Genomic DNA, 22,317 nt, shown 5'->3' with positions numbered 1-22,317 from the left:
CAGCCACAGAATACAACTTTCTTTGCTGTCAGGTAAACTCATGTGGGCTAATTTTTGGGGCCAATACTGGCTGACACTTACTTCTGTAGCCTGTGAATGCCTAATGTACCTTCAGCCACAGAATACAATGTTCTTAGCTGTCAGGTAAACCCATGTGGGCTAATTTTTGGGGCCTTTTATTGACAAAACACTTACTTTTGTATCCTGTGAACGCCTAATGTACCTCCAGCCACAGAATACAAAGTTCTTAGCTGCCAGGTAAACCCATGTGGGCTAATTTTTGGGGCCAATACTGCCCGACACTAACTTCTGTATCCTGTGAATGCCTAATGTACCTTCAGCCACAGAATACAACGTTCTTAGCTGTCAGATAAACCCATGTGGGCTAATTTTTGGGGTCTGGAATGGCCGACATTTACTCCTTTATCCTGTAAATGCCTAATTTTTAAGACTGGAATTGAAAATCAACGGGTCTGTAAACTTTTAGCCAAATTGTGAAATGGATGCGGACCCATTTTACAGATGTATGAATGGACCCTATATGTTTTTGATATGTATTTACTGGCTGCTGTCAGTTCTGGCTGATTTAGGGGAAAAAAAAAAAAAATTTTTGCTGTAAAAAAAAAAATTATAATTTTTAGGGCAACTTTTCCAATTGCAATACTTCTGTTATGACATTGTCCATGTGGTGGGACTATTTGTGCACAGCTAGTAAGTATTTTGTGGCTGCAAATATGACCTAAATGTCTTTAAAGTTCGCCTCCCATTAAAGTCAATGGGGCCCGCCGCAAACTTGCGGTTCGCGGACATTTGAGAAAATTTGCGGCTGACGTTTGCAAACCACCCCGACCGATGTTCGTCCATTACTACTGACACACTATAATGACACTATACTCACACTACACTCACACTACATTATACTGACACACTATACTCACACTATATTCACACTGCACTATACTGACACACTATACTCACACTATATTCACACTACACTATACTGACACAGTATACTCACACTACACTTTACCGACACACTATACTCACACTATACTATACTGACACACTATACTCACACTATACTCACACTATACTATACTGACACACTATACTCACACTACACTATACTGACACACTATACTCACACTACACTAAACTGACACACTATACTGACACTATACTCACACTACACTATCCTCACACTATACTCACACTATACTCACACTACATTATACTGACACACTATACTCACACTATACTTATGCTACATTATACTGACACACTATACTCACACTACACTATACTGACATACTATACTCACACTATACTCACACTACACTATACTGACACACTATACTCACACTCACATATGTTTTTGACATGTATTTACTGGCTGCTGTCAGTTCTGGCTGATTTAGGGAAAAAACTACACTATACTAACACTACACTATACTGAAACACTATACTCACACTATACTCACACTACATTATACTGACACACTATATTCACACTACACTCTATTGACACACTATACTCACAGTATACTCACACTACACTATACTGACACACCATGCTCACACAACACTATACTGACACACATAACTCACACTACACTATACTGACCCACTATACTCACACTATACTCACACTACAATATACTGACACACTATACTCACACTACACTATACTGACACACTATACTCACACTACACTATACTGACACACTATGCTCATACTACATTATACTGACACACTATACTCACACTACACTATACTCACACTATACTATACTGACACACATAACTCACACTACACTATACTGACACACTATACTCACTATATTCACACTACACTATACTGACACACTATACTCACACTACACTATACTGACACACTATACTCACACAATACTCACACTACATTATACTGACACACTATACTCATACTACACTAAACTGACACACTATACTGACACTATACTCACACTACACTATCCTCACACTATACTCACTCTACACTATACTAACACACTATACTCACACTACACTATACTGACATACTATACTCACACTATACTCACACTCACTACACTCACATATGTTTTTGACATGTATTTATTGGCTGCTGTCAGTTCTGGCTGATTTAGGGAAAAAACTACACTATACTAACACTACACTATACTGAAACACTATATTCACACTATACTCACACTACATTATACTGACACACTATATTCACACTACACTCTACTGACACAGTATACTCACAGTATACTCACACTACACTATACTGACACACTATACTCACACTACACTATACTGACACAGTATACTCACACTATACTCACACTACACTATACTGACACACTATACTCACACTACACTATACTGACATACTATACTCACACTATACTGACACACTATACTCACACTACACTATACTGACACTACACTATACTGACATACTATACTCACACATAACTCACACTACACTATACTGACCCACTATACTCACATACTCACACTACAATATACTGACACACTATACTCACACTACACTATACTGACACACTATACTCACACTATAGTGACACACTATACTCACACTACACTATACTGACACACTATACTCACACTACATTATACTGACCCACTATACTCACATTACACTATACTGACACACTATACTCACAATACACTATACTGACATACTATACTCACACTATACTGACACACTATACTCACACTACACTATACTGACACTACACTATACTGGCATACTATACTCACACTATACTCACACTACACTATACTGACACACTATACTCACACTACACTATACTGACAAACTATACTCACACTACACTCACATATGTTTTTGACATGTATTTACTGGCTGCTGTCAGTTCTGGCTGATTTAGGGGGAAAAAAACTTGCTGTAATATATATATATATATATTTTAGGGCAACTTTTCCAATTGCAATACTTCTTTTATGACATTGTCCATGTCCTGGGACTATTTGTGCACAGCTAGTACATGTATCACCTAAAGGTTTTTAAAGTTCGCCTCCCATTAAAGTCAATGGGGCCCACCGCGAACTTGCGGTTCGTGGACTTATGAGAAAATTTGCGGCTGACGTTCGCGAACCGCCCCGGCCGATGTTCGTCCATCACTACTGACACACTATACTCACACTAAACTCACACTACATTATACTCACACACTATACTCACACTATACTCACACTACACTATACTGACACACTACACTCACACAACACTATAATGACACACTATACTCACACTACACTCACACTACATTATACTAACACCCTATACTCACACTACACTATACTGACACACTATACTCACACTATATTCACACTACACTATACTGACACACTATACTCACACTACACTATACTGACATACTATACTCACACTACAATATACTGACACACTATATTCACACTATAATCACACTACATTATACTGACACACTATACTCACACTATACTCACACCACACTATACTGACACACTATACTGACACACTATACTCACACTATACTCACACTATACTCACACTATACTCACACCACACTATACTGACACACTATACTCACACTACACTATACTCACACTACACTCACTCTACACTATACTCACACTATACTATACTGACACACTATACTCACAGTACACTATACTGAAATACTATACTCACACTATACTCACACTACATTATACTGACACACTATACTCACACTACACTATACTGACACACTATACTCATACTACACTATACTGACATAGTATACTCACACTACATTATACTGACACACTATACTCACCCTATACCCACACTACACTATACTGACACACTATACTCACACTATACTCACACTACACTATACTGACACTACATTATACTGACACACTTTACTCACACTACATTATACTGACACACTATACTCACACTACACTATACTGACACACTATACTCACACTAAATTATAATGACACACTATACTTACACTACATTATACTGACACACTTTCTGCGATTTTTAGCGGGATTGCGACATTGTGGCAGACAGATCGATCCCCTAACTGCCATTTTTGATACTTTTGGAGGGACCAGTGACATTACTACAGTATTCAGTGCTAAAAATATGCATTCTTACTGTAATAATGACACTGGCAGGGAAGGGGTTAATACTGGGGGTGATCAAGGGGTTAAATGTATGCCTAATGCTTACTGACTTGTGTGTGTGTGGGGGTTCTCTGACAGGCACAGAGATCGCAGTTTCAGCATAGCTGAAACTGCTGATCTGTCCCTGCCTGTCAGTGAGAAGATCCGCCTGCTTTGTTTACATAAGCAGGCGGGTCTTTTCTCTGTTTACAGGACGAATCGGGGGAGAAAGGCCGCCTCTCTTCCACCTTCCCGACTCCTGTTGTGGCTAAACACAGTGGAAGCGCGCCTCTGGCGGCGCACATGCGCAGAAACTCCTTCCCCTCTAGTCACGTATTACTACGTGAATGGACCCAGGGGAGCCGCAATGCCGCAGTAATATTACTGTGGGCGGTCGGCAAGCGGTTAAGTAATTACACCATTGACGGTAAACTCTATAATAGAAAACATGAATCTTTTGAATTACTTCAAACTTGCTTGTTCTTTCCAACTCAGGAATAACTTGCATATTCTACATTAACATTTTACTTCCAACACAACCTTATGCCTACTCTTGAAATGACTACTCTTGCATTTCTGGACCAAAGTAGCAATAACGCTCAGGCTTATCACCACTATATATATATTATAACATACTTCATTCTAAATGTCTATAAATGTCTATTTCGCAAATCATCCTTGTTACTTAAACTGGAGGAGGGAACTCCATACCTCATTTACATTACTTGTAGTTATGCATATTCCAAATGCACCACTTACTGGGAAATGTCTCCAAAATCACTTGAGATGGTACTAATCCCTTAAGCCTAGTACACACGCAACAATTATCGGCCGACCGATCATCCATCTTTTGTCCAGAGTTGTGTTTTGTTGGTTGGAATGTGCTCTAGACTGCACTGGACTTTTGTCGACCGACAGAAAATGACGTCACTACGTCCGACGCTACAAAAGAGGAAGTGAGTTTTTGGCTGTGACCCTTCTGGTAGCCTTTGTTTGGTTAACGACATTTCGCTAGTTTCCGAGACATCTTTCGCGAACTAATTTTGGAGACCGAGGATTCGACTCTTGCTGTAGTTTCACTGGGAGTTATGGCTCTGAGCCAAGTTATTAGCAAGAGTAAGAAGAAGCAGACCTCCTGGACCAAAAATTGGTTGCTTAACCGTTATCAATTTTCCCACATGTCCTTGCTGAGGGAGCTCCAGGAAAATAATCCTGATGACTTCAGGAATTATTTGAGGATGATGGTTCCCATCTTTCACCGTCTTCTTGCCCTGGTGTCCCCCTATATTCTGAAGCAGGATACATGTATGCGGTTTGCAATTACTCCTGAGCAAAGGCTAATTGCAACTTTGAGATATCTTGCAACAGGGAGAAGCCTGCAGCATCTCAAGTTTACCACAGGCATCTCCCCCCAAGCTCTTGGAGTCATCATCCCTGAGACCTGCTCTGCTATCATCAAAGTCTTGCAGAAGGACTATATCAGGGTATTTTTTGTTTTTTATATTACATTCCATGTATTTGTCATCTTATCCTAATTTAGATTAGTTTGGATCTACATCAAATTACAGATGTCATTATTTTGTAACTAACCTCTGGCCGCGTGCACATAGTAGTAAAGCTTTATATTTTCCTAACCATTTGTAAAATGACCCAGTAACCACCCCAGCATTCTCTCCTATGTGTCCCTAAACGCATTGCCTGTTAACAGTATATTGAATCTGTGTCATTTTCTGACTTTCCCAAAACCAATTATTCCTTTGCAAATGTTTTTGTACCTAGTTTATGAGTTTTCTTAAAGACATCAGTCCATCCATTCCAACCTATGATTGTGTATGTTTATTTTCTGATGTAAAAACGTTCAGTAGGCACAAGCCCTTAATGATGTTTAAAGGCATAGTTTTACCCACCCACCCACCCATGCTAAATGTAAAAGTCAGCATATACCAAAGCTGTAGCTGGTGAATTACAATATTATCACATTAGGAGGTGAAAAATAAATGTACTGTATGTAGATGTCATACCCCAAAATGCTAAAGATTTCCTTCATGTTGTTCTTATCTTAAAGTTGCATAAGCATTTAACTGACAAATGTGTGTGTAATAATGTGATGTGCTCAAGCACTAATTGTATTTAAATTTTTTCCCCACAGTTTCCCTCCAACGCAGAGCAGTGGCAGGAGATTGCTGGTCAATTCCAGGAGCAGTGGAATTTTCCCAATTGTGGGGGTGCTATTGATGGGAAGCATGTCCGCATTGTTCCACCACCAAATTCTGGGTAATATTTCTTCAGTTATAAAGGCTTTTTTAGCATTGTCATGCTAGCCATAGTCAATGCTAATTATGAGTTTATCTTTTTGGACATTGGGAAGAATGGCCGCAATTCGGATGGGGGAGTGATTGACCAGACCGAGTTTGCTCGGCGGCTTGAGAATGGCACTCTCAACTTGCCATCCAGGGAGCAAACCATTCAGTTTAGTCTTTGTGGCTGATGATGCGTTTGCGCTTGGGGAGCATCTTATGAAGCCCTTCCCTCAGAGGAACCTCACCCCTGAGCAAAGGATCTTTAACTACAGGTTATCCAGAGCTAGAAGAGTGGTGGAGAATGCCTTCGGGATCATGTCAAATCGTTTTAGGATTTTCCTGACTTCTATTCATCTGGCACTCTACAAAATAGATCATGTTTCCATGACATCAGTGGAAGTCGCCCGTTCTGGATTGGCATCCCGAAGTGCCCGTGATATTAGGCAACAATAGCGTGAATATTTTGTGGGGAGAGGGGCTGTTTCGTGGCAGCAATTCCTGCCTGATACATTATAATTTGGATATATATAATATTCTTTGTGCAATAAAAAAATATTGCAATTATTCTGTATTGTGTATTTTAATAATTTGGGTACATATCAAAATCCACATTTTTTGGGTTCCTCATGTGTTATATATGTGTGACTTTTGAAGGGTTAATAGATTCATCAGTGTGTTTATCTACTGTTGTCTCTCCCCAGCTGTTCAAATGTGATTATGGCCATGTGTGTTTTGTTTACCACTGGTCAAAATACAAGGGCCTTCAGCACCCCTGGTATTTTCTAAAAGCCCTCTCACATTGAAAAGTAGGTCACACCCAAGGTCCACCCAATGTCACCTTACATTGGTGGTCATTGCCCAGAAGGTGCCCATACTATATATTTTTAGTAATACATTAGTGTAATAACAACTTACCTCCACCTGTTATGTTGTGTTAATTTATGACATCCTTCTCACTGCCCACCAATGTAAGGAGATGTCAGTGTTATGTGAAACTTGCTCAGTGTAGAGATATAAGTGTTATATATAGGTAATGTAAAGTGAAATGGACAAATGAAGCTGCAATACACTATATATTACACTGATCTCCCTACACTGATTGCTAGTACCCATCTCAATGCCATCTAGAATCCTAGGAGTGCTAGTCCTTTAAATAGAACCTGTATATTTGTAGACTGATTGCCACTTAGTTCACAGATATCATTGTGCATTCAGTGTACTAGTGAATATCACTTGTTAGATGGCCACTGGTCCTGAAGGAACAATCATTTTGGACGGCTGATAATTATACACACAATCCAAAATGCTTTAATTAACATTCAAATATGTGAACAGGACAGCCATCATACATTTTGTGCCACCTTACCCAGCTTTAGACCTGCCCCACCGAAAGTCAAAGGAATATTCTAACACACATTGTTGAGTGTAAACATTTTTTAATAAAACACATTCACAAGGTTAGGGTTAGGATTAGGGTTAGGATTAGGGTGTTGTAAAGTGCTTCATATGCATAGGAGCCCTGTATAAAACTTTTAAAAACTTGGGGACACCTTTTGCAGATGATGATTTCTTGGCCAAAAAATAGGCCATCAAATTTTGAACGATCATCGGGAAAACAAAAAATATCCCAATAAAAACCAAAAACATATATATATATAAATAATATTAAAATTTCGCTAGCATGTCAACAAAGTCGCGCATTTTTGTTTGTAATGCTGTAGCAGCCTCCTTAATTTTCTCCAGTTCAGAGCAACATTGTAAAGCCTCAACTGTCATTCTGGCTATTGTGCAACTAGGAATAACATGACCTGTTAATAAAAAATAATATATTAAGTACATGCCAAGCAACTAGATGAGGTCATAATATCTAAACATTTGGGGTCAAGTTCATCTTAAACTAATGAAGAGTTAATACCTACCCTGTGCATTGTTGTGTGTAACCAGCTTGCCCTTATGACACCTATACTACTATGAAAGTACACATTGCAAACATTATGTTCTCTTTACACTGGAGTCTGTGGCTCATAAACAATTCCACCTGTTGACACAAATAGCTCACTACCTACACCTCTTCCTCCCCCATGGTAATGCACTTTCTAATATGTACATTAGCACTGTATGGTTTCACACCTTGCTAATGTAGCAAACAGTGATGTTGTGTGAAAAAAGTGTGCATGAACAATAAGAAAAACTGCAAACTTTGAAAATATATGTTATGTAGAAAATGTGAATCAGGTGCACAAAACTTATAAATAATGTGTCAAATATATAATCATATAGTGACAAAACTACAAAAACTGAGTAAAATTTTGATGATTTGTCACTATATGATTATATATTTGACACATTATTTATACGTTTTGCGCACCTGATTCACATAATGTAGCAAACAGGTAGTTCCTTTGAAGCATTACATCAAATACACCAAACGATAAATACACTAGAAACAACCTTAGAAAAATACTTACTTGGGCACAAAACTGGCTCCCCAACACTTGTTTCATTTTCTGGATTTTGTGGTGACGCACTCGGAATGATACTCGGAATGCTGGCAGGGAATCTTGTATCAGAATTTTCAACATCTGATCCGGCTGGAGGTGACAGATCCCATGGCTCAAATGAGGGAACCTCTGGAATGTCCATTTTGTCTGCAATACAACAATAGAAGGTTAAACAATCATCCCAAAAACACATATTTTTCGTATCCCATTTTAAAAAATTCAGTGCCTACCAACCTTGATGTTGCTGTGGTGGTATGCTTCTTTGCTGCATACTTGTTGACTCCACCATGCTGCACTCTGGACTACTTGCCATTTCCTCCCTAGTGGTCACAGTGGATTTTCTGTGTTCTTTTTCTACATAATAATAAAAATGTTGCATGTCAGAAAATTAACAGGAGGGAAATTAGCTACGACATGGTGCACTGCTTGACAGGCATTTTCACATAAAAGATTCAGACATGTACATGGTTACCTCCTAAAAACTAGGGACATTAATGTTTGACTCAGCATAGGAAACAATTACCTTTTTGGGAATTTGGCTCAGCATCAGGGCCCATGTCCTCTGTTTCTTCACCCAATGTGGATGGAGCAGCCACTGTCGATTCCCTTCTCCTCATCTTTTGTCTTTCTTTTATTTTCATTTTTAGTTTTTGCCCTATTTAAAGTTAAAGAAAATCATATGGAACAAATATGAGTTTGTAAAGAAAATTCTTTGCAAAAAAGAAAATTCTTGGCAAAAAAGAAAATTCTTGGGAAAAAATGCATATATAGTTTAATGTGGATTCCTGTCTTTTAATGTAATATACAAATAAATCATCAATATATCAATAACATCAAGACATGACCAATAAAAAAAAAAAAAAAAAAGTACAGTTTTCATATACATTAGTATCTATACATTTCTATACAACATACACCAAATATACCCAATACATATTGCTTGGGAAAAAAATGTTGCTTACTTTTTTTCAGAATATGATGGATGTGACCGAGCTGTTCTTGCTGCCGATGTTTAAGATCTGACCATTTTTTTCTTATTTGGTCCTTTGATCGATCCACCCCTTATCCAGAATTCTGTCTTTTCTGGAGTTGGGCCTTTCATAATTCTGCAGCCTGGCTAGTCATTTTTTTCTAGTATGGCCACCATCTCCACCATTTCACCCTTGCTCATAGGTGTGGCTTTTGTTTTTTTTCTTTGCCCAGCCACTGCAGCCTTCACTGGAATTCCGTGATTCTGCCATCTCCTCCACTAATCTTCCGCCGACTCACGTGTGTGTGTGTCGCATGCAGCTTAATATTCGGCACGTACATGCCCCTGCATCAGCACGCCACTGGAGGTGGAGTTGACGCATGTGCTGTATTTAAAGGACGCCAGATCGTTCGCTCGATGATTCGCCATCTGACAGATCGTTTCCAGGAGCATGATCGATCGACGAACCACGATTCTTCAGCACAAACAAAGGTACGACTTTTGATTCAAAAGCAGGTGTTTTGGGCCCTATACAGCTTATATTGGGCCTATCTTTATTATGTGACAAAATACATGATCTTTGACTATGTTTTGTGCTGTGTTGTGTCTTGCAGCCATATAGATCATAATGGTAGATAAATTTACCTCTCCCGAATTTTTGCAAACATTCATTGATGAATACCGCAAATTGCCTTGTTTGTGGAAGGTCAAGAGTAGGGATTACTCAAACAAGCAGATGAAAAATGAGGCATATCTAAAATTGGAGTTATGCAAACTGATTTGCCCTAATGCTGACATCAATTATGTCAAGGGCAAAATCGGAAACCTCCGCACCACCTACAAAAGGGAGCTAAACAAAATAAAAAAAGTCGGAGAAGTCAGGAGCTGGTACCGAGGACATCTACATCCCAAGGCTCTGGTATTTCGAGAGCCTGCCGTTCCTGATGGAACATGCCGAATCCAGGCCATCCCTGTCAACGCTCCCTTCCACTTCGGCGGAGGGCTCATGTGCTGCAAGCCAGGAGGAAGATATCCTGGAGCCAAACTTGACACAGGTATAGCATTTCACAATATATTGTCTGCAATAAACATAATGATGCAATAAAAATATTTTCAAGACAATAGTTAACCCTGAATGTAAAGTCTGCTATTTGGTTAAAATAATCCAACAAACATGACTTTTTATATACACTATAACATTATAATAAATTGTTAATTTCATCAACAGGAAAGTGTCAATGTGGAGGAGGCAAGTGCCAGCAAGGAGTCTGTGGAACTGTCTGGATCCACCCAACCTCCTGCAAAACGCAGAATGAAAACGAAAAACTTGGAGGTGATAACTACGGCTTTTCTTAGCCAGGCCTCTATAGCCCTCAAGAGGAAGCCTGATGAGGAAGAGTCATTTGGCTCTCTGACCACTAACAAATTGCGCCAAATGAATGTGCAGCAGCGCCAAAGGGCAGAGCTCCTCATCCTCCAGGTGCTCAATAGAGGGGTGTTGGAAGAACTTCATGAGCACACCCACCTCTCTGATTTTCAACCACCCCCTCCACCTCCACCACAGCAACCCCAGCCACCACCTCCACCACAGCCACATGGCAGTCAGTGGCAATATGCCCCTGATCCCCACCTACCCCCATGGTCACATGATTATACTGATTCCCAGTTATAAATGACCCGAATTTCTAACTTTTTTTTTCTGTTACCCCTTTTTATTTATTTATAGTTTATATGAGGAGGAAATGCCCTTTTTTTTTTAAATACGGAGAGTATATCTATATTTATGTTGGGATTTCTTTATTTATAAAATAAATATAATGAAAAACAAACTACTTGCCTATCTTTATTTTTTAATATTTATGATATTGGGAGTAAGCAGCAATATATGTTTTATTAGTAAAATAAAATAATCAGCGCTCAAATCCTTCAGTGCGATGAACCACTCTTACTATGTAAAACCAGCAAAAAGGTATATATAAATATTAATAATGCCAATGCATAAAGGTAGGACAATCCAAGACCAATAAATATTCTCTGTGTAGATATACAAATAAATTCAAGATGATAAATAGATAAAATATTCAGTGATCAAAGGTGTCTAAAAAACGCGAAATGTTTAAGAAGGAAGCAAAACTCTGGGAGTTGATCACAGTAAAAATATAGGTGTATAAAATCTCAGTGTGATGAGTTCCAAAAAATTAGTGACAAAAAAAAAGTATAACCCAATCAATAAATGAATGAAGGTGACAGGTGATATAATAATTGACTTATCAAAAATAAATATAACAATATTCCTTATATGAAAAAAACTTGAGATAGAAAAGGCGGGGCTTTGCGGGCCAGTGGGAGTAGAAGGATCAGAGACAAAACTAATTATAAAATCAAAAATACATTTTATTGATACATAAAGAGAATAAAAGACACGCATGGGCTACCATGCATGTATAATTGCAACACACTGACATACAGATAAAATCAAAACATATAATGTCACTGTTGGTCTAGAAACATATCCCGTAGGGATTAAAGCCAAAAGACAAAGCCTGTATAGGATGGAAGATGGGTCTCAAGCTGAGTTCGGTCACGGTAGGTCCCCAGCAAGCCGACGCGTTTCGCTCAAGGCTTCCTCAGGGCCTGAGAGACCATAACAGACCGATGTTTCTATAAGTAACATAAAAGTATATCAAATCAATGTGAGTTGCAAATTTCATAATACACCATACATATACTATCAAATATTTTTATGTCTATGTTTATACTTAGTTCTAGTTTTGTACTGACCCTTCTTAGCAGTGACCGGTATTAGGCGACAGGGCTGCAGCGATACATATGCCGTTCGGAAGATATTGCTTCCATATTCACCATATAGAGTCTAAAATAAACCTCAAATAGACCTCAAGGGTATATTTTTCTTGCACCGAGTCCGATATGCTGGGTCCCGACTACTTCATCAAAGGCAAGGCTGTGAATCAAAGTACCAGTATATATATATATCTGTGTTTGCCATGTGGTCACTAGCAATTTGATGTAGTCATTATTTTTCACCAACCTTCTGGGGATAGTTCCACTATAGCCTCTTGGGGTAAAGTCACCCCTTAGCAGGTGGATGTCCTCTTCCTAAGTTATTCGTCCTTATGTGTACATTCACTCCCAGATGCAATAAATCTAGGGATATGGGTATATATATTATTATTCATTTTCAATGGAGAGCATTTAGGATTATAATATCTCCATTATATATAGCTACTTATTTCGATAACGGTGAATATTCAGGAGGTGAAATATAGCTACATAGAGGGAAGAAAGGATAAGAGGGGGTGGCTATCGATTATATAATGATTAAAGTAAGTAGCATAATATAAACACCCACCTAGCATTCACACTACGATAATCACCATAATTATAATCCGGGAGCCAGATACCTTCCACTGAGCACTTGATAGGAAATATATCCTCGGGATACGGGTCAATTATGACGACCACGTTAACCTAAAAGGAGGACCAATATCTTATATAGATATATGTGTAGGGATTACTTATCATAGCTCTAGCATAGAACCAGAGACTGTAGGGGCAGATATAGTATCAGGGGGGGGGAGGGGGGGGGGTTTTCTGACATATATACATACCTCTCTTCAGGCTGAGAAAGTATTAGAGGCAGGAAAGGGGGCTTACAACAAACATATATTCCAGTTATATGGACCCAAGGTCCTGGGCTATCCAAGCCCTGAAAGACATAGGTACAAGGGTTAATTACAATGTTTTGGATATTATAGCCTGTATATCCCCAATCCAGCCAGTGATCCCTCTATTGTTCTGGAGCCGATATCACTTACCTCTGTATCGTATATACTGCATCACCTGCCTACCTGCCTTTGCCATGCCTGGGTAATATATAGGGAGATGGAAATACGCCCTCCTCGCTATATTTGGCGCTCAAACTAGGTCCCCTCCGGTGAGACTAATCATTTGTAATTGCAGTTAGCGGCGGCGCCGCTTAACCGCATCACTTCCGGTCGCTCCGGGAGTGAGGGCAATCTTTTTTCTTTGTTATTGTCTCCGTGGATGATGGCGTGACTTCATTACATCACTTCCGGTTCCGCCGGAAGTGAGGACATTGCTCACCAGAGTGGGCTTGTTCCCTTTCTGTAACCCTACGTCTCCCGGACTGCATCCTACAGTCGGATGCTGTCTGCTTTCTAACTGGATATTTTGCGTTGGGCTCCCTCTAATGGACCGATATCTTATCATCACAACCGCACTGCCTGTTGTAGTCACATAGGGAATTACCCATCGGTATCAGGGTGCAAGATGATATTATAAACAACCCAATAGTCAGCATTACAAGATCCATTTGTAAGTTACTACCATTTCTGGAATACAATACCAGTCAAATATCTTGTATCGCTGTGCGACAATGTCCGCTATATCCGTGTCGCCCTACCGGTCACCTATAATATACAAAAGGAAGCAAACATATACATATTAATCACTACATATATGCTGGGATTGCAATTTGTCCGCAACATTCATATGAAATACATATTTCCTTATTTATATATTTTATTTTTATTTCTTGATTTTTAATTTTTAATATTTTTTAATAACAGTCCTTATTTTAGATTGAAAAAACTTCATTTGTCCTTCGTATTAATGTAGAGGGGGACACATTTCGTGGGGAAGGAAGAGAAACAAGAGAACAAGAGAAAAGCCATCGTCCCAATACTTTAGAAGAGGATCATTTTAGTACGACTAATTATAAAAATGGTTTGTAACTGATTACGTCATTCAACCCTGGGTACACGGTGGCTCTTAAATCGTATATCCATCTGGCCTCACGTGCCAGAACTTTTTTGTCAATGTCACCTCCTCTTGTGTCTACGGGGACAACATCTAACACAGTGAATTTGACAATGCTGTGGTCATACTTGTGTTTTAATCCAATATGGCCACCTATTGGGGTATTAATTTGGCCATTATTAATGTACGAAATATGATCCGAAATTCTCTTCCAAAGGGGCCTTATGGTTTTACCCACATAGAACGCCCCACATGGGCACAACATGATGTATACTACTGCCTTTGTTTGGCATGTAACCATCTGGTTGATATATCTCCTATGGCCATTAGGCATTGTGAAAGACTCACCTTCAAGGATGTATGGGCAAAAATCACATGACCCACATTTATAAAGGCCTTTACTTTGTGATGTTTCGTTTGGTCTACGATAGTGGCTCGTAACTAGGCCGTCCCTTACAGATTTAGCTCTTTTATACGTGATATTGGGGTAATCATCTAAGTATTTTCTCAGGATTGGGTCGCTTGTCAAAATTTCCCAGTTTTTTTGTAAGATACTACGAACTTCATTGTGCTGTCTAGAGTATGTAGAGATAAATCTAACCTTATCATCTGTTTTTTTGTTTTTCTTTTTGAAAAGTAAATCGTGCCTGGTATTGGCTTTTGCCCTATTATATGCTTTCCTAAGCATTGTTGAACTATACCCTCTCTGTAGCAGTCGTGTTTTTAATTTGTCCGCTTCCCTTTTAAAGTTTGCATCCTTGGAACAATTTCGTCTTAATCTCAGATATTGGGAGTAAGGGATACTTCTGATCAGAGCTTTAGGGTGGGAACTCTCAGAGTGTAATATTATGTTCCCTGCTGTCGGTTTGCGAAATAGGGTTGATCCAATACTTCCATCTTCTTCAAAATAGAGAGTGGTATCAAGAAAATCAATTTGCTGTCCGCTCCAGGACATAGTGAACTTAAGATTAAAGGAATTAATCTGTAACCTTTGAAAGAAGGTTTCAAAGAGTGAAATATCCCCGTCCCAGATGATGAGGACATCATCTATGTACCTGAGCCACGTAACTACATGGCTCAGGTACATGGAGAGGGCCTCATCATTGAAGATATTACGTTCCCATCCACCCAGGTGCAGGTTGGCGTAGGCCGGGGCACAACATGTGCCCATGGCCACGCCCTGCACCTGGATGAAATGGGAACCATCAAATGTAAACACATTATTTTTCAAAATATGCGCTAGTCCATCCAGGATAAATTGATTGTACGTTTGTGCCTGAGGGCCCCGTTCATCTAAGAACTTTTTGATTGTCTGAAGACCGAGTGTGTGTGGAATCGAGGAGTATAGAGCCTCGATATCCAACGCAATCATGATACATCCAGGGGGCATTACTTGATCATACAATACCCTCAATAAATCTGGTGTATCCTGAATAAAGGAGGGCAGGCTGGTTACGTGAGGTCTTAAATACTGATCAATTACTTTGCTTAATGGTTCTGTATATGATCCAATTCCCGATATAATTGGGCGTCCTGGAGGGTTTTGTGGGTTTTTATGCGTTTTTGGCAATGTGTAAAATGTGGGTAAGCGGGGTGAATCAATTTTTATGGCTTCATATGTGTCCTTGCTGATTATGCCGTTGTTGTATGCTTGATAGATTAGTACTTTATATTTGTTTTGAGCGGACAATATCCTCTCCTCATTGATAGGCTTGTACCACTCTCTATTCTTTAGAATGTCCCAGCACATGTTGCGATATTGTAAATGATCCATGATTACAATATTGCCCCCCTTATCGGAGGGCTTTATTATAATCTGGGAATTTTTTCGAAGTGACTCAAGAGCTTGTTTAAGATGATCACCTAGATTTTCTTTCATGGAGTTACAGATTTTCAAGCGGTTAATATCTGCTGTGGTCTTATTAACAAAGGCTAATACATTGGGGTTGGTCTGTAAGGGAGGAAACCTATTAGATTTTTTCTTGGCCAAAGGGGTCTGGATCATGTCCATCTGTTGCTGTGTTGTCACCTGTGTCCCCTCTACATCTATATCGTCATCCTCTAGTTCAATTGTTGCTTCCTCTGTGTCTGAAATTTCAGGGGGATCGTTTTCATCCAAAAGTTGGATGAGATCCTTTAATGCTCTGAAATCTTTCACTAGGTGGGTGTTTATATTATGCTACTTACTTTAATCATTATATAATCGATAGCCACCCCCTCTTATCCTTTCTTCCCTCTATGTAGCTATATTTCACCTCCTGAATATTCACCGTTATCGAAATAAGTAGCTATATATAATGGAGATATTATAATCCTAAATGCTCTCCATTGAAAATGAATAATAATATATATACCCATATCCCTAGATTTATTGCATCTGGGAGTGAATGTACACATAAGGACGAATAACTTAGGAAGAGGACATCCACCTGCTAAGGGGTGACTTTACCCCAAGAGGCTATAGTGGAACTATCCCCAGAAGGTTGGTGAAAAATAATGACTACATCAAATTGCTAGTGACCACATGGCAAACACAGATATATATATATATACTGGTACTTTGATTCACAGCCTTGCCTTTGATGAAGTAGTCAGGACCCAGCATATCGGACTCGGTGCAAGAAAAATATACCCTTGAGGTCTATTTGAGGTTTATTTTAGACTCTATATGGTGAATATGGAAGCAATATCTTCCGAACGGCATATGTATCGCTGCAGCCCTGTCGCCTAATACCGGTCACTGCTAAGAAGGGTCAGTACAAAACTAGAACTAAGTATAAACATAGACATAAAAATATTTGATAGTATATGTATGGTGTATTATGAAATTTGCAACTCACATTGATTTGATATACTTTTATGTTACTTATAGAAACATCGGTCTGTTATGGTCTCTCAGGCCCTGAGGAAGCCTTGAGCGAAACGCGTCGGCTTGCTGGGGACCTACCGTGACCGAACTCAGCTTGAGACCCATCTTCCATCCTATACAGGCTTTGTCTTTTGGCTTTAATCCCTACGGGATATGTTTCTAGACCAACAGTGACATTATATGTTTTGATTTTATCTGTATGTCAGTGTGTTGCAATTATACATGCATGGTAGCCCATGCGTGTCTTTTATTCTCTTTATGTATCAATAAAATGTATTTTTGATTTTATAATTAGTTTTGTCTCTGATCCTTCTACTCCCACTGGCCCGCAAAGCCCCGCCTTTTCTATCTCAAGTTTTTTTCATTAGTCCCCAACAGGGGTAAGGGCCTATATTGCACGGCAATTTTTGTGTACAAATATTCCTTATATCAATCTTAAATTAATAAAGTGATGAAATCCAAGTGGCATTAAAAATTCAACAAACGTGATTAATTGCTTAAAAACAAGACACATATATTTGTGAATAAAAAAAAAAACAAAAAAAAATATTGATGAATAAGGAAAGTGCTAGAGTGCTATAAAAAGTGCATCAAAGTCCATTCAATTCTTGAAGAATCTCTTGACAGTGGTTAAGGTGCTGGGTGCTCAAAAGAATCAAATAAGACATTCAGGTGAATAGAGGAGTGAAATCAAACTTCCAATCACAGCAAAGTGCATGTGCGAGTGAGCTAGCAATCCAACACTCCATATCACTCAAAAAGAGCGTTTTAAGGATGCAATCTCAACTCCTCTCAGATATCTCAATCCTCTCCAATCAGATTTGCCTCCAACATTAATGGCTTTACATTCGGGAAGGAGCATATACTGTTTCCAGCTTTAGAATATACCGATCTCCTTGTTTATCCAACGGTTGATCTAATAGTTGCTCAGACAAAAGGAAGCTCTCATTGTGCAGTATATTAGGGTAAAGTTTATTTAACAAATGTACAGGTCACTTACTAGAATGCAGAAAGTTCAATGCAGAGTAGCCGCCGATGCGGTCCGCTCCGATACTTCCGGTCTCGGCCGAAGACCGGAAGTGACGTCAATACGGCTTGTCCCTGACGCGTTGCGCTACAACTCACGTAGCTTTCTCAAAGTGGTAAGTAGTGGTTCATCGCACTGAAGGATTTGAGCGCTGATTATTTTATTTTACTAATTGTTGAGATATGTGGTGACACTGTTTAATTGGCTGCTCTTTCTTGTGGTGTTCCACGACTGCCTGGAGTTTGTTGCTTGTTGTCCTCAGGGACGTCGTGTACCCTATTTTAGCGCATAAGTTCACCTTCTAAATATATGTTTTATACATTAATTCCAAATGAATAAAGGGACACATCAATAGTTAGATATTTGCAGTCATAAAACAAAGAGAATGGTGAAGAGTTTTAACAATTATTTTTTTAAAATACATGCACCATATAGAATAGCCAAATCATTATCATCATCATAACAGAACACATGCCTCTTTAATTGTAAAGTATAGAATTATGAGCAGCAGCTTCCTTCCTCTCACATTAACCAAGATGAGCATGTGCTCCGCATTTCATATATTTTTTTGACTGTCGCGAGACTAAAGTTCTTTCTTGATACAATGACTAGTTTTCTTCAGAATATTCTTCCGGGTCGTTATTTGCTTCCAATCATGCGTGTTCCGATTAGTAGATTTTTGTCTGACGAAATCTGTACTGACTGACGGAAAATCGGACGTTGTGTTGATGGCCAACAAAAATTTTATATTGAAAAAAGGAGGGGGACAGCGCTCACAAATAAATAAATTATTCAAAATCTACACAGATAAACATTCTTGATTGAGTAATCAAATAAAAGTGACAGTGCAAGTGTCGCAATAATAAAAGTGCCAGTGCATAAACTCTATAATAAAAAATTGGTGACAACACTTATGTGCAAAAACGCAGATGCAATATTAGCAGAAAAATACAATATAGTAACTTAAGGTGCTTCTATATTCAAAGGGGGGCCACTTCCCCTTGTTCACAACTTGTGGTTATATTAAAAACAGTCCTTATGTGCAAAATTGCAAATGCAATATCAAATAACGAAAATTAGTCCAGTGACTTATAAAGTGCTCAGTGCTGTGAAAAAAGGTGCCTTCTCATGAGGAAAAGGAAAATCCACCACCAGATGTCCAAGACACTTACCAGATGACCCCTTGGGGTCTAGCCTTGGTAAGTGGTGTGCTGTACCCAGGTCTCAAATAAGATGGAATTCCGCCACAACTCTTATGGTAATCTATCCACCTAAGGAGACTGGTAGATTCTTCCTTCAATGCCTCGCTCTCAGACCCCACACAGACCGATCAATATATAAGAAAAAAGGAACTTCATGGAATAGTACGTATGTTCAGTTTAATAGGTGAAAAAAAGAGGCCACTTACATCAGGTAAACGAAGAAACAGCTTTACAGCATCGCATGCCGGTTTGCGTTCCGGCTGCTTTCCAAAGAACCGGACGTGACGTGGGCGTAATGCGCGGACCCGACCGGTTTCCTCAGACTACATGTGACGTCATCAGGGATCAGGGAACGCAGCCGGCAAAAAAAAAATTGCAGATCGCCGCCATTACTCGTTAAAAAAAACCCACCAAAAATGACATAAATCTTTCCCTTAGTTAGTAAACGCAATAACTTTTGCGCAAACCAATCAAAATACGCTTATTGTGATTTTTTTTACCAAAAATATGTAGCAGAAAACAAATTGGCCAAAAATGATAAAAAATTTTGATTTTTTACATTTTTTTGGGGGGAATTTTTAATAAAAAAATGTTAAAAATATTGTTATTTTTTCAAAATTGTCGCTCTTTTTTTGTTTATAGCGCAAAAAGTAAAAATCTCACAGGTGATCAAATACCACCAAAAGAAAGCTCTGTTTGTGGGAAAAAAAGGACTTCATTTGGGTACAGTGTTGCATGACCGCGCAATTGTCCATTAAATTCGCACAGTGCCGAATCACAAAAAGTGGCCTGGACGTAAGACAGCAAAATCCTCCGGTGATAAAGTGGTAAAGTTACTATATTGTATTTTGCTGTTAATATTGCATCTGCGTTTTTGCACATAAGTGTTGTCACCAATTTTTTATTATAGAGTTTATGCACTGGCACTTTTATTATTGCGACACTTGCACTGTGCACTGTCACTTTTATTTGATTACTCAATCAAGAATATTTATCTGTGTAGATTTTGAATAATTTATTTATTTGTGAGCGCTGTCCCCCTCCTTTTTTCAATATTTACTAAACACGTGTTGTTTTAGGACTAGCAGCCCACCAATAATTTTATAATTTATGTTTTATCACTAGTATAATTTATTACTAATTAGCACTAATTTCCTAGACGCGGTCACGTGATTTATAAAATCAGCCCTTGGTTTGTTTCAACAAAAATTTTATAGCCTGCACACCAGAATTTTTTTCGGCCGAAAAGTCGGAGTGGGTTGTCGGAAGTATCATACTAACAAGCTGAAAATAGGCAGATCGGTCGTTGGACGAAAATTCCCTGCCGATTTTCGACGTGTGTGTACGGGGCTTTATACAGTGCCCACATTTTCTATCCCACCAGACAACACTTGTTGGAAATGTTGCAGCTTAATTGGCACCTTGATGCATATGCTATGGTCTAAACCCTCATCTGTATCGTTTTTGAAGATCAACACGTAAACTGCTTTCAGCATTCAGAGGGCTAAACATAAAACCTAATCCTGAACTCGCTATTCTTAATAAAGGAACAGAGAAAGTACCCGCTGACCTGATAGGTCTTATATTCTGTTTCAAGCTGATAAATTCCATAAGCCTTTGACAACTTAGGAAGCAGAATGCTCAATAGTGTTTACTAACCTAGTTACTAACTGTATTTACCACGGAGCAGTGCAGTTTACACCCTACATGTTGTTTTGTGTTGTATTTTCTTTTTGTTTTTGAAACATATATATATATATATATATATTTTACAGTGCTGTGTTGCACTAGATAAGTTTACCTTATGTACCTAATGCTACTATTAAACGAGCATTGTCCCATAGAAGTATACACTGTTTTGAATTGGATATATACAGTATGTCATCTTTTCATTTGTTTAACCACTTGCCGACCGCCGCACGACTATCTACGTCGGCGGTCAGCCCCTCACAGGCAAAGTGACGTAGGTCTACGTCGCTCGCCTGTGAGGGTTTAGGGAGCGAGCGCGCGCCGCCGGAGGCACGCTCCCGCGTGGTCACGGACCCCCCCGCGCGTGTGACCGGCGGACCCGATGTACGCCGGTCACTCTGCGATCGGCGGGGGAGAGGGAGAAAGTCAGGCAGCTTGTGTAAACAAGCTGCCTGTCATTCTCCCCTCTGTATGAGAGCTGATCATATGGATCTACTATGTAGATCCGTTGATCACTCTGCATACAGATGAAGCCCCAGCCAATCACAGTTAGAATCACGCCCCTAGGGACACACACAGCCCCTCCCTCTCAAATAAAGTTAACCCCTTCACTACCAGTGTATTTTTACAGTAACAGTGCATATATATAGCACTGATTACTGTAGAAATGTCACTGGTAACCCCAAAAGTGTCAAAAATGTCAGTCAAGGGTCCAATCTGTCCGCCGCAATGTCGCAGTACCGCAAAAAAAATCGCAGATCGCCG

At 39.2% G+C, this 22,317-nt stretch overlaps 1 protein-coding gene across 1 annotated transcript in view; it reads left to right on the top strand.

The window, feature by feature from the left end:
* The window catches only part of LOC309566989 (vomeronasal type-2 receptor 26-like), a gene marked incomplete at both ends in the record, with an annotated part of 182,618 nt that overhangs the window by 122,323 nt on the left and 37,978 nt on the right, over nt 1-22,317 (top strand). The gene's annotated exons all lie outside the window — the stretch shown is intronic.

The sequence above is a fragment of the Pelophylax lessonae genome (genome assembly GCF_965119305.1).
Source record: "Pelophylax lessonae genome assembly, chromosome: 1".
Classification (NCBI taxonomy): Eukaryota; Metazoa; Chordata; class Amphibia; order Anura; family Ranidae; genus Pelophylax; species Pelophylax lessonae.
The sequence above is the reverse complement of the archived record's forward strand: the minus strand, read 5'-3'. Positions and strand labels throughout refer to the sequence as shown.